Source organism: Hemicordylus capensis, chromosome 6 (assembly GCF_027244095.1).
Source record: "Hemicordylus capensis ecotype Gifberg chromosome 6, rHemCap1.1.pri, whole genome shotgun sequence".
NCBI lineage: Eukaryota > Metazoa > Chordata > Lepidosauria > Squamata > Cordylidae > Hemicordylus > Hemicordylus capensis.
This window is the reverse complement of record NC_069662.1, coordinates 45,719,329-45,730,469: the sequence shown is the minus strand read 5'-3', so window position 1 is coordinate 45,730,469 and position 11,141 is coordinate 45,719,329. Positions and strand designations below refer to the sequence as shown.

At 46.3% G+C, this 11,141-nt stretch overlaps 1 protein-coding gene across 1 annotated transcript in view; it reads right to left on the bottom strand.

The window, feature by feature from the left end:
* Window positions 1-11,141, bottom strand: part of LOC128329000 (keratin, type I cytoskeletal 17-like) — a 213,631-nt gene that overhangs the window by 103,638 nt on the left and 98,852 nt on the right. The gene's annotated exons all lie outside the window — the stretch shown is intronic.

Sequence of the window (11,141 nt, the reverse complement as noted above, 5' to 3'; positions counted from 1 at the left end):
GGGAAACTCCTATATTGGGCTGCAGCGATATAGGAAGGTGCTGAAAGGCATCACCTCGTACTGTGTGGGAGATGGCAATGGGAAACCTCTCCTACCAAAGGAAAACACAGGGCTCTGTGGTCACCAGGAGTCGACACTGATTTGATGGCACAGCCTTTCCTTTCCCTTTCCAAAATATGAAGAAGAGCTTCTCACAATTTCTGTGATTAGCTTTGCCAGTAATTGGGATCAAAAGGTATAGAGGATGGTGGGGGGAAACTGGGATCACAAAGCACATGTGAAACCATCTTAGGGCAAGGCATTTAAATGGTCAAATGCCTGTGAATCACTTAAACAGTGCAACATCAAATGGTGATCCACATGTATGAAATGACCATAAAAGATCAAACACTACAGAGAGCTTTTCGTATTGCCTCTACCACAATGCTTTCCAACAAAGGCAGCAGCTGCACATTCAGCTGTGAATAGCTGGATGACGTGTGTACATATCAACCATCTCTAAGGCTTAGCATCTTTTTAGATATAGTTGATTTAGGGTGTTTTCTTGTGGATCTTGGTTACTGACGTGACCTATCTATTTTGGCCTTGCCTATTGTCAGGGGTTGCTGTGAGCATCAGTGCTCAAGGTCACAAATTATGTTGTCTTAAATGCATTTCCCCAAAACACGCCCACTTGGTGCTATAGCGGGGCTTGAGAACAGCAAAGGGCTGAGAAAGAAGAACTGTGCTCTGGATAAATGGTGAAACCATCATATTGCTAAACAACCCCCTGCTAACTGAACAAAAGAGGCACCTTTTTCAAGTGGTGATTCTGTTTATTTAGCAAGGGGAGAGCAACTGGCCCTATTCATCCCCAGCACAACATCTTTCCAGTGGCTGTTGCTGGTTTCAGTCTTGTGTCTCTTTTTCAGATTGTGAGCCCTTTGGGGACAGGGAGCTACTTTATTTATTTATATCTATGTAAGCCACATTGGGAACTTTTGTTGAAAAGTGGCATATAAATATTTGTCGGATGTGAAAAATGTTCGTTGTTGACTGCTGGGGATATTTACTGCCAAGTTCATTATGAAACAGATACAGAATATTATTTTGAACCATCTTTAGCTCGTTGGCTTCAAAATAAAACTAAATTAATCTCATACCAAGGAAGAAGTGGAGTAGTGCATATATTTAGGTCTGCTCAGGGCACAGAAATGTCTAGCCATGACCCTGTTTGCTCCAAACAGTTGCTTCCCTATCAGCTCTGCTATCTTCACAGAGAATCTTCCATTTTCTGCAGCATAATGAGGTCTTTAAACAGTCCACTAGGTGGCAATGTTAAGCTTCATGCAAATAGGCTATGGAGGGTTTTTTGGTGTACTCTATGAAAAATGATAGCAATATATTATTATTTTAGTTTGCAAGGGTGAAGAGGTAAATGGTTCTGTGTGGGAATAAAATGTTCTCGCTGATCTTTGTGACAGAGATGTGTGAAGCATAATCAGTTCTGAGGGTAGGTGGGCGTGTGGACCTTTTCCCAAAATGTCCTCATGACCCTATAATCTACCTAGTTGTGTGACAGTTTGTTTGATTAACAAGCTCATCTTTTGCATGTGGGGGTGGCTGCAAGGTGTTGTAGATTGCTTTAGGCAATCCAAGCATACGTTCTAGTGCAGGCCTGCCCAATATACGGCCTGCAAGGCCTTTTTTCTTGGCCCGCAGGGCCATTTGCCTCCCCTTCAGGCACTGGCAGACAAAATTCTCTTTCCTCCCCACCCCCCTTTTTTTCTTTTTGCTCCGTTGGCCGGCCTGTCTGGCTCCACTGCTTCTGAGTGGCCAGTGGAGGCCAGGTGAGCTGGCAGGTGGGTGAGGAAGCTGATGCTCTCCCTCGTTGTGGCCCTTCTGACAGCCCACATGCCGTTTGGGCCGGTTAAGCCGGCTTTGTGCAGAAAGTGGAGTTGGGGTGGGTGGCAGTGAAGGAGAGCACTGGCTCCCTTGCCCGCCCACTGACCTCGCCTCCACATGCTTTCTTGGCTGCCTTGTGCAGCTCTGCCGCTTCTGATTGGCCACTGGAGGCAGGGCGGACAGGAAGGCTGGCACTCTCCCTCGCTGCCGCCCACCTCACCTTCACTCAGCCTTGCTCGTGGCCTCGGCAGAGGCAGGGGGCCTTGGGAGCCCAGGCCAGCCATGGGGGAAGCAAGCAGCACTCCTGCCATGTGCCTGCCCAGGCTCTGCCTCCAGGCCAGGAGCAGGCTGGAAATGAGGGTGCGCATGCATAGGGACATAGGAAGCTGCCATATACTGAGTCAGACCATTGGTCTATCTAGCTCAGTATTGTCTTCACAGACTGGCAGTGGCTTCTCCAAGGTTGCAGGCAGGAATCTCTCTCAGCCCTATCTTGGAGAAGCCAGGGAGGGAACTTGAAACCTTCTGCTCTTCCCAGAGCGGTTCCATCCCCTGAGGGGAATCTCTTGCAGTGCTCACACATCAAGTCTCCCATTCATATGCAACCAGGGCGGACCCTGCTTAGCTATGGGGACAAGTCATGCTTGCTACCACAAGACCAGCTCTCCTCTCCATGCATCTTGTGTCTCCAGGGCGCATGCACACCCTCAGTCTCAGGAAGCTCCTGGCGGAGGCAGAGGAACTTGGGACCTGGGGGGAGGCAGGCGAGTGGTGCCTCCACTCCAGCACCAGCCGCCCAATGGCTCAGGAGCCCCCAAGCGGCTTGGGTTCCAGGATGAGTGGTGGCAGGAGGCAAGCAGTGCTGTACCTGCAGCAGCCACTTTGTCAACATTCCTGCTGCCCGCCTGCCCACTCATGGGGCGGAAAGCTGAAGTGGAGCTGAGGGCTGGTGGCTTCAACCATTACTTTACTTAATTTAATTACAATTCATTTAAAATATAATTTGATTCAATTTAGTGTACTTATTAATTAATATTAATTATTAATTTAAATAATGCCATAAATTTGGGGCCTAAAATTGACCACGCCCCCCCGCCCCCCCCCCACACACACCAGGTCACAGTTGGTTGCGGCCCACCAGGGCATTTGAGTTGTGCCCCTGCTCTAGTGGATAGCATGTTAGATATGTTGGAGATGCAGCTCCTGATGGCATCAACTCTTAGCACCAGCAATCCTATTGACCACTAGGGGCTAGGGCAGTGGCGGCCAGTGAGGGCAGTGGCGGGGGGCGAGGGCGGCAAGAATTACCTTTGCCAGCGATACCGCTGACACCTGGAAGATGCGAGGAGCAACAGTGCACACACACACCCCAGCATCCTGCACAGAAGAAATCCATCAGGGAGATAAATTATATTAATTAGCAGTACTCACCTGGTCTCTGCATGGCAGAGGCCCCACCTACGGCACCCACCTGGCCACTGCATGGAATCCAGGTGAGTGCCATGGGCGGGGTCTCCACCGCGGGGGATGCTGGGTGGGGCGCCACTGCTCCCCATGTCCTCCGATGGTATAACTGGTAATGTCTTTTAAAGGTACCTCTCATGGCCCCACCTGCACCGCACTCATCAGCCTCTACTCCATTAGAGACAGAGACATCCAGTAAGGGCATTCCCTCTCTGACCATGCTTTCTCTACTCCCCCTGATAGTCTCAGGTTTTATTCTTTCACCTGGAGAGAGAGATTTCCTCCTTCTCCTTCTCTTCTTCCTGTATGTAGCTAGCAGCAAGGCACGTAGGCCTTAATTTATCTCCCTGATGGATTTCCTAAACAAACTACTCTCCAGACAATTAGGCTATACACATGAGCAGCCCTGCTCAAGTTAGGGAAGCTCTGCCTGGGTAGGGCTACTCATGTGCAGCCCTGGGATTGGGGCTGATCCTGGCGCTGCTTCCCCCATAAGCCTGTGTTTTGTACTGGGGCTTTAACCTGGGTCAAAAGGTGCAAGCGTGCCCTTTACCCCAGATATGGGGCCATGTGTATTCTTGGACTGCACACAGACTGAGCATACACAGAGTCAGACGTCTAGAGAGCCGACTCCCGGGGGAGTCCCCCAGTGTACTGCACTTGTCATATGGTGGATTGTTGGATTCCTGGAGGCCGGGAAAATGAGTTCCGGCCTCCAAAGATCCACGCTGTTCTGTACAGTGCAGATTGTGTGGTTGCGCGGCAGCATGCTGAAGACAACATCAATGGTCGTCTTGGAAGAAGTTAGGTGAAACCCTGCTCCCCCCGACCTGGTTGTGAGTATAGCCTTTATATTAATTAGCAGTGCTCTCCTTACCTGTGCGCTTCCGCTGCAGCTGGGGTAGATAAAGAAATCTTCCCTCCAAGCTCGCTAACAGGGTTATGGGCCCAGTGAACCCAGAGAAAGTACCCAAAGGCAAACACAGCCCAGAGAAAGCAAACAAAAAGGCACAATAAGTAGGTGGAAGTCTGCTTGATTGGAAAAGAGTTGTAGAGAGAGAGAGAGAAAGGCAGGGTGTTTTTTTCACCATGGAGACAGCCGCACAGGGACAGCCAGCGATCCCAAGGCTGAATGCATTTAACTATGAGACCTGGTCGTTTAGGACTGAATCCTATCTGATGAGCATGGAGCTGGAAAACATTTTGCTGGAGGACAGACCTGGAGCAGCTGGAGAACAAGCAGCATGGGATGCTAAAAATAGAAAAGTCTTGGGACTCATCTGCTTGCATGTGAGTGACCCAATCATTGTGCATTTGAGAAAGACCAGGATAGCTAAGGAAGCTTGGGAGACTTTAAAACGCCTGTATGATAGACAACTAATTGATCTGATTGTCAGACTGTGTAATATGAAGCTCAGAGGAGGACAGAATTTAACTGAGCACGTTAATCAAATCAGTTAATCAGTGCACATGGGGTCAGGGTCAGGGAAGATGTACAAATTGCAAGGAGATGTTTACAAGAAAATGTAAGACTCCTAGATGAAGCAGTTGTTGGATTTACAAATATGAATATGACAAATATTTATATACCGCTTTTCAACAAGAGTTCCCAAAGCAGTTTACATAGATATAAATAAAATGGCTCCCTGTCCCCAAATGGCTCACAATCTAAAAAAGAAATATAAGATAGACACCAGCAACAGCCACTGGAAGTTTGCTGTGCTGGGGATGGATAGGGCCAGTTTCTCTCCCCCTGCTAAATAAAGAGAATCACCACTTTTAAAGGTGCCTTTTTGCTCAGTTAGCAGGGGACTGGTATTTATTTTGAACAGTCTGCTGAGAGATTTCAAGTGATACTCTTTTGGAATCAAAAGAGGAGATTGATTTGGAATTTGTGATTTCTAGACTTCAGGATTTGGATATGAAATCAGATGCAGCCTTTAGGGAAGTTCCTGACCAAAAGAGTCAGGTTACAGCATTTCAGACCAAGCCAAAGAGCAAGGTATGTTGGCTGTGTAGGAAGCCAAGGCATTTGCAAGTCAATTGTCCTCAGAACAAAGGCCCTGGCTACAGCAGAGCTGCTGAAATAAATTCCAAGAGGGGTGACTTCATCCAGAATGTCTCCAAACCAGAAAGTCAGGACTAACAGGGATTCAAAGCAGAAAAGGAGTATGGAATAAACTCAAAATTTTTTTAAAATTCCTGAACCTTCTGAAAGTGTTGTTGAAAGTAATTTCAAAAATAGCTATGGGAATCTAGTTGTTGATAGTGGTGCAACTGCAAATCTGATTAAAGACAAGGACTGTTTAGTGAGTTGGACTTGAATTATAAATCCTCAATCCTGGCAGATGGCAGAAAGATCATTGCAGAGGGAAAGCAAAAATCAGATGCAAGCTGCCAAAGGAAAGGAGCATAACCTTGAGAAGTGAGGAAGTCCCTGCACTTGAAAGCAGTTTAATTTCAGTCAAATATGCCACATGCACAAGCTATGAAGTAAAATTCAAGAATGATCACTGTTACATCAAAGACAAATATGAATTGTTAATGAGAGGTACTTTAAAAGAAAGTGGCTTGTTTGAGATTGATTGTATTAATGAGAAAGTCAATGTTGCAAAAGAATGTTTGCACAAACAATGTGAAAATTTGTGGCACAGAAGATTCGGACAGAAATGTTAAAGTAATTTCCTAACTTGAGAAAGGGGATTCAGCAAGAGGCTTGAGAGTTCAGCCCTGCAAAAGTAATGACTCAAGATGTGTGTGCTGTTTGAAAAGCAAAAGAATCAGTAAAAGCTTTCACCAGAAAACAGTCAGAGTGCCCCCTAGAGTTGATTCATAGTAATATCTGTGGACTAGTGCAAGTTGAATCATCAGGAGGAAACAGATATTTCTTAACTCATTAATGACTACTCCAGATACACCTTTACTTGTATGCTAAAAGAGAAAAGTTAAGTTCTGGAGAAATTTAAGGCGTATGTTGCAATAGTGAGCAACAGGTCTGGGAGAAAACCTCAAAGATTTTATTTAGAGTTTTAACTCCTTTTCTCCAGACACCATTAATTAGCAGTACTCTCCTTACCTTTGTACTTCCGCTGCAGCTGGGGTAGATATAGAAATCTCCCCTCCAAGCTCTCTAATTAGATGAAGACCTGGGTTCAAATCCTTATTCAGCATGACATTTCAGGGTATGCCCAAGTCAGCCTCCAGTCCTCTTTGTATGAGAACCTTGCAGGATTATTGTGAGGGCAAGGCAATGACCATAAAGCAATTTGTACATGAAGAAGTACTAAACTGTACATTGGAGGGCTAATTCATACATGCATATTCTCACTCAATGATATAAACATCAAGTGATGATTTACATGTATGAATGGACCATGCTATCACAGATCAGATACGACATACTTTCATTTTTTGCTTGGCACCCCCTCAAAACCCCAATGCTTTTCAACTGAGGCTATTCACACGTTCCTCAACCAGTAATCAGGTGATGTACATGCTCATTTGAACCAGGTTTGGAGCCATACTGCATAGACGCCCCTGAATTTTAACACACGGATCAGTCTGTGTTTTTTAAAAAAAGATGTCTAGCTGATGCGAGGTACTCCGTTTGCCGAATGCTCCCTTCCCCTGCTTCCACTGGGTAATGTTGATATTGCATGCCGCCTTCTCCCTCCCCCAGTCTTTCCAGTTTCTACTGTAGGCCTCACCCAATTCAGCTCTATCCCGAAGCTGTGATAGAAGGGCTCCACCTGCTGCCCGTACCACCTAGCAACCATGAGCCACACCTTGGTGACGGGTTTATGAACATTCCACAGGCTCAGGTGTACTGGGGTGAACCATCCAAGTGCTTTTATTACCTGCTGCAACATTCCAGCCTCACCCACGGGTTGGTGACTTCACTTGGTCCTAGTGGTGAAATCTTTCCAGGTTCTCGGACTGGCTCCCACGCCTCCAAGCACATTGTTCCAGGTCCTCCCAGTTAGGCTGGAAACCAGGATTCCTTGGGGACAAAGGGGTGGGGAGAGGCAAACTGGGCTGGCTGCTTCTGCATAGCCCAAAGAAGGAAGTAAAATACATTCTAGTTGTTACAGTGCTGAAGTAAAAGGGTACTTGCTTGGGATAATCGGGGCACAGGCAGGCAGGGCTCCTGCATGCTGTAATAAGATTGTCAATTGTTTATCAAAATTCTGGCATCTAGAGCTCAGTGCCCCTGAGCAGATGCAAGAATCTCATTCCGGGGGTAAGGAGCCGTTGTTGTTGTTGTTGTTAATGGCCTACAGGCAAAATGCCCCTGAGCATGAACAGAGTACTCTTCCTTTTGGGCGGGGAATGTTTTTCTTGCTGGTTTATTAGAGGTTGTGAAAAGGTGCTAGTAGAATCTGGTATCCTGCACTTCTCCTTTAGCATGCCTACCTCAGGTAGCAAGCAATGACTGCCCCCATGCTATGCTGTCTAAAAGGCGGCTTGGAAGGAGATAGCATGCAGTGACCTCCACTAGTACACCTCTCCAAATGCAGCCCGTTGCCCCTTGTGGCATCCTAGTGCTCAAGTGTGCCTTATGGCAGCAATATATACTCACTCACAGCAGGAACAGCTCAGCCAGAACTTGTTCCGATGTTGCATCCTCCAATTCTGGCATCTGACCAAGAAGACAAAATTTTGGTCAAAACAGTCAAATTCTGCCCGAGTAATAACCTTATTTGCCCTTGGTGCAAAGTGCAGAGGAAAAGATTTCAGCAGATGCTGCTCCCCCCCTCCACTTGCAGTGCACATGAAAAGCTGCACCAAAACTTCCTGGTGACCAGTACAAGTGCTGTTTCATCCTCTGCCTCAGGTTATCCTGTACATTTCTAAAAGAGTACTTCTCTGGAAGACACACCTGCTCTGCAAGACTTCCTTTGAAATCTTAAATGTGTGTTGAGGGCTCGTGGCCGTGTTTGCTTGTTGGTAAGAGATAAATGCAATCTGCCTGTGTTTTTTGTTTTTACTATAATCATGTCACTCTACTGCAATTTACTATAATTATAGAACTGTTGCCCCTTGGTGCTGGAAACTGGTTCCAGAGTGGAGGCCATGCTCAGATTAAAGGCCATTCTGCAATATATCAACAGGCCAAACCCAGCAGCCGTTTGGCAGTACAACAGATATAAAAAAAATTAATATTGCAGAAGGGGACTGGATGAAGAGATGGTGGCTACAATGAGCAGGATTTTTAATTTTATGGTTCCTCTTTTGGGAAATCATTTAAGAATCCTAAATCCCCGAAGTGAAGCATCTGTGACCCGAAAAGTGTTGGGTTTCTGCAGTTTGATTTGAATAAATATCTATATATAGTAAAGGGTTTTTGACAGTGCTTCTTTTTATATTTTGGCCATTTGTTGCCCTGGCAGCTGGCTGTTTGTTTCCATCTCTTTACAGCACAGTGCAAATAAGGAATTTCTCTGCATCAGTGTTGGATATTTCCAAATCAAATATGTCCCGTCCCCCCTTGGCATAACAATGAAGTACATGGAAAGGACAGATACTTGACCTCAGGTATTGGCTCTGGAGCAGACAAAGCGGAAAAGTCTCCACACCCAAGAGATGTTGCCTTAGGGAAGTGATCTTCACTATTTTTAAAGTGGGGGCTACTTTGGCCACAAAAATGCAATATGAGAGCAATTTCCCACTGTGCTGACCTTTGTGCAGTTCTTGATAAGGAAAGTGCTGGGAAAGACTACACTACCCAGGGCTCCATGTGCACTTTCCAAGATGGCACTAAGGCTCAATAGGGCTGCTTTTCCCTTAAAGGACCTAAGGGTTTGTAGAACTGGTTTGAATCAAACCGGTTCGATTCAAACCAGCATGGTTTGGCTGATTCGAGCTCGAACCAGATGACTCCCCAAAAAAGGTTACTGGTCCAAGTTTGAACCAGACCCAGTTGGGTTTAACCTGGTTCGGGTGGCAATACTTGTAAAGGGGCATCCAGAGAGGATTTCCCTTTACAAGCAAAGGGGATTCCTAACTCTAGAGAGGCTCAGCTGGTGGGGGGCAGCAGGAGAGGGCACCTTACCGGCACCGGTGTGTCCCCCCCCAGCTGTGCAGGCTGGTGGCTACTCAGTTCTGGCATGCGCAGCGGCTGGAACCAATCCACCACCGGCCTATGCTGCTGGGAGGGGGTGCTGGTGGGGCTTAGAGCCGCCACCGCTGCTGTGCCAGTAAGGTGGGCTCTTGCCTCACTCCCCGCATCCTGTGAACCCCTTTTACAGTTAGGAATCCCCTTTGCACTCTGTGCTTGTAAAGCAGAATCCTCACAGGACTCCCCTTTACAAGCATAGTTACTTGAACTGGTTTGACCACATGAACCGAACCACCAGCTGGTTCTAATGAACTGGTTTGCGGACTGGCAGTTTGGTTTGAATTCGAACCGAACCACCAAGAGCGGTTCTGTGCACACCCTTAAAAGTAGCCTCCCAGTTCCTTGTGCTGAGAGAAGTGCAGGATTGCATGGTGGGAATGGGGGTGCGTGGGCTGTGTGGAGTACTTAGCTTTGGCTGAAGCTTCAAACAAGCCTGATAAATAAATAAATAGTCAGGGAGCTGCACTTAGGGTTGATGGGAACCTCCATTGTCTCCTGGGCCTTGCAATGAAGAACCCTGCCTTAGGGCAAATACTCAAGATCACTTAATATAGATTAGTTATCCCTTAAGACAATGTATATATATTTTGCACTCTCGGTTCGGGAGGCTAAAGAATGGTCCCCTCCACCCGCCGTATATGTTGTCAGTGCTTATGAAGAATTTAAACACTGATTTGGGATGTCATGTACAGAACCAGGAGTGCCATCTATTCCGATTTGTTTTGTTTTAATTAAATGGCTGTGTGCACATTTGTCTGTGTATATCGCAGGAGAACATAAGGACTGCTGTGCTGGATCAGCCCAAGAGCAAGCTAGTTCAGCATTCTATTTCCAACAGTAGCTAGCCAGATGCTTCTAAGAAGATCATGAGCAGGGCATTAGGTGATTGCTTTCCTCTGTTGTTTGATCCAGCAGCTAGTATTCCAAGCTGTACTGCTGCTGTATCTGGAGGTTCCATTTAGCTTTCCTGGCTAACAGCTGCTGTTAGACCTATTCCTCCATTAATGTGTCTGTTTCTGTTCAAAAGCCATCTAAATTAGAAGCCATCATCATGACATGTGCTAGTGAATTCCTTGAGTTCTTTTTATGCATGTGTTGCAGAGGTTGCATACCATTTGTTGTTAGCAAGCATTGTATTTGTTGGGGTTTTTTTACACAATTTTAACAGGTAAAGTGATTAGTTTGTCAAAGCAGGAGCCCTGTGATAAAGGGTGCTAAAAATTTTTGTTTTGTATTCCCACTTTACAGAAGGAACTAAGGGAAAGTGAATTGTCCACAGCCTTCTACTTAGGAAGTGGCTGAGCAGGGATTTGAACTTAGCTCCTTAAATACGTATGACCCTGAGTATTTAAGAGAATCTCTTCTTCACTGTGAGCCCCACCGCCTGTTGAGATCCTCCAGAGAGGTTTGTCTGCCTTCTCTGGCAGGGATGGGCCTTCTCTGTTGCTGCCCCGAGCCTCTGGAATGCACACCCTGCTGAAATAAGAGCCTCCCCATCTCTTGACAACTTTTAAAAAGTCCCTAAGGACATGTTTTTCACCCAAGCTTTTTCACTTGACTGTGGTTTTAAATGATTTTAAGGTTTTCATTCTTATTTTATGTTGTTGTAAACTGCCCAGAGATGGAAGTTTTGGGCCGTCTACAAATCTGGAAATAAATAATTCTACCGCACTGC